Raw genomic sequence first — 3,041 nt, forward strand, 5'->3', positions numbered from 1 at the left:
TTTTCCCTGGGGTTGGGGAGTCCAGAACGAGAGGCCATAGATTTAGAGTGAGAGGGGAAAGATAGAGGACCTAAGGGGCAACTTTTTCACATAGAGGGTGGTACGTGTATGGAATGAGCTGCCAGAGGAAGTGGTGGAGGCTGGTACAATTGCAACATTTAAGAGGCATTTGGATGGGTATATGAATAGGAAGGGTTCGGAGGGATATGGGCCGGGTGCTGGCAGGTGGGACTAAATTGGGCTGGGATATCTGGTCGTCATGGACGGGTTGGACCGAAGGGTCTGTTTCCGTGCTGTACGTCTCTATGACTCTATGTTTCCACCAGCTTGCTAACAAACATTATGACTCAGTGTATTCCCCATATTACACATTTTAAAAATTTAAATAATCATGCAACGTCCTCTGGAAATCTCGATTGAATGTGGCTCCACCACATTTCCAATCAGCGCTCTCCAGACCCGGATGAGTCACTGTGGGAAACGGTCTTTCCTGACATCACATTTGCTGCATTGGCAAATTACTTTAGAGCTCCTCAGTCTTGATCCTTCCATGAGTGGGAACAATTTCTCTCTATCTGCTATATTGAATTGTGATAGGTAAGTCAAATCACTGGGAGATGAGCTCATGCTGAAGATGACGGTGTTGTAATCTGATAGGTTAAGTGTGATAGAGGGAACTAGTGTGGCAGACGATAATTCGTTTAGAAAGGCAAAGCAAGCCAGCACGATTGGCTATGCTAATGTTACCTGATAAGCGTGGGAGGAGCAAGTGTACAATTGCAGAAGAACAAAGGGTTTGTGGGGAGTCAGGGAAGACACTTTGCTGGCTCCCACAGCTTTGATTTTGCAAGATTGAAGTATAATTTCGTGAAAGATTTTCTTTAGTCTTATTGCTGTTATTACGTGCTCCTGGAAGAACGATTTGGGGATGCCGGTGTTGGACTGGGGTACACAAAGTTAAAAATCACACAACACCAAGTTATAGTCCAACAGGTTTAATTGGAAGCGCATTAGCTTTCGGAGCGACGTTCCAACAGAGCCTCTATTCCTGATGAAGGGCTTTTGCCCGAAACGTCGATTTTCCTGCTCTTCGGAAGCTGCCTGACCTGCTGTGCTTTTCCAGCCCCACTCTGATCTAAACTCTATTTTGTTTGAACAGCTGCATCCCTCCTGTAATATCCACCTTACACTTGCCTAAAACAACTGAAATAGTTAGGGTATGTGCTACCTTCCTGAACTGTTTCAGGGGTCTGGCCTGGTCGACTACTTATATTTTGCCAACCAGAAGCAGACCCATTTATCCTGACTCTTCACTTCCTGTTGGTTATCCAAACTAACAAATTACCCTGGACCCTACGAGATCTTTCCTTGTCTATTAACCTTTTGTGTGGAAATCCAGATATATTACGTCTCGAGGATTCCCAATAAATAGCTTGCTTGTTACGTCTTTAAAGAACGCGACCAAATTTGTCCCAATCTGATTGAACTTTCACAAAACCATGTCGAATCATGGAATCCCTACTGTGTAGAGACAGGCCCTTCGGCCAAACAGGTCTACACCGACCCTCCAAAAGTAACCCATCCAAACCCATTCTCAATTACTCTACATTTACCCCTGAACACTACAGGCAATTTAGCATGGCCAATTCACCTACACTGCACATCTTTGGACTGTGAGCAGAAACCCACGCAGACATGGAGAGAACGTACAAACTCCACACAGACAATTGCCCTGAGGCTGGAGTTGAACCCGGCTCCCTGTGGTGCCGTGAGGCAGCAGTGCGAACCACTGAGCCACCCGTGCCACCCCAGCCACCATGCCGTCCCATTGACTCTGATGGATTGCATTTTGATATTTCCGAATATGCTGTCACTACTTCCGTAATGATAGATTCAATCAAATTAACAGATGCTAAACTAACCCAGTCAGCCTGCCTATCCCAGTAGGGCCAAATCTGTCCTCGTGCCTTTGCAATTGCGTTTGTTTAATTTCAGAATACTAGTGCCGGATTCCACTTTCTCACCCTCAAACAGAATTTCAAGCGCTCGCACGATATGTTCACTCTTCTCTGGAGGACATGAGTACCCATGCCAACGGTAACAGGTGATACAGAGGCTATGGAAAGGAAGAAAGTTAGAACAATCATTATCATTAGGGAAAAAGTACTGAATAAACTGTTGGGATTGAAGGCAGGGTCTGATGGCTAGCATCCTCAGTTCCTAAAGAAAGTGGCAGTAGAGATAATGAATCCGTTGGTTATATTCCCAAAACTCGTTACTTGCAATAAAGTTTTCAGTGGATTGGAAAAACACTAATATCCTCATTATTCTTACAGATAACTGAGATCTCCTTACAAATTTGTTTCTCAATTTCCCTCTGACTATTAGAGGGTCTACAATACAATCCCAATAAGATGACCATCCCTTTCTTATTTCTCAGTTCCACCCAAATTCAGTTCCATCCTCATTTCCTACGTAGAATGTAGGAAACTATAGACCAGTTAGTTTAACATCTGTCACTGGGAAATTGTTAGAAACACATGATTAAAGGAATTAATAACAGCACATTTGTAAAAGTCATAATGTAATCCATCAGAGTCAGTGTGGTTTTATGAAGGATAAAATGTGTTTGATTAAGTTGTTAGAATTCTTTGAAGATTTAGGAAGGGAAAAGGTTGAGATTCTGGAGGGAGAATACAGAGAGTTAGGCAGGAATTTAAAAAGGAGGTCCTCGAGGGTAGTAATATCTGGATTACTCTCAGTGCTACGAGCTAGTGAGGGCAGGAATAGGAGGGTAGAGCAGATGAATGCATGGCTGAGGAGCTGGTGTATGGGAGAAGGATTCACGTTTTTGGATCATTAGAACCTCTTTTGGGGTAGGAGTGACCTGTACAAGAAGGACGGATTGCACCTAAATTGGAAGGGGAATAATATACTGGCAGGGAGCTTTGCTAGAACTGCTCGGGGGGATTTAAACTAGTAAGGTGGGGGGGTGGGAACCAGGGAGATAGTGAGGAAAGAGATCAATCTGAGACGGGTAC

General features: G+C 44.1%; 1 protein-coding gene across 7 annotated transcripts in view; it reads left to right on the forward strand.

Moving 5' to 3' along the window:
• Positions 1-3,041, forward strand: part of LOC122545653 (5-aminolevulinate synthase, erythroid-specific, mitochondrial-like) — a 74,930-nt gene that overhangs the window by 41,427 nt on the left and 30,462 nt on the right. The gene's annotated exons all lie outside the window — the stretch shown is intronic.

Source organism: Chiloscyllium plagiosum, chromosome 3 (assembly GCF_004010195.1).
Source record: "Chiloscyllium plagiosum isolate BGI_BamShark_2017 chromosome 3, ASM401019v2, whole genome shotgun sequence".
Lineage (NCBI taxonomy): Eukaryota > Metazoa > Chordata > Chondrichthyes > Orectolobiformes > Hemiscylliidae > Chiloscyllium > Chiloscyllium plagiosum.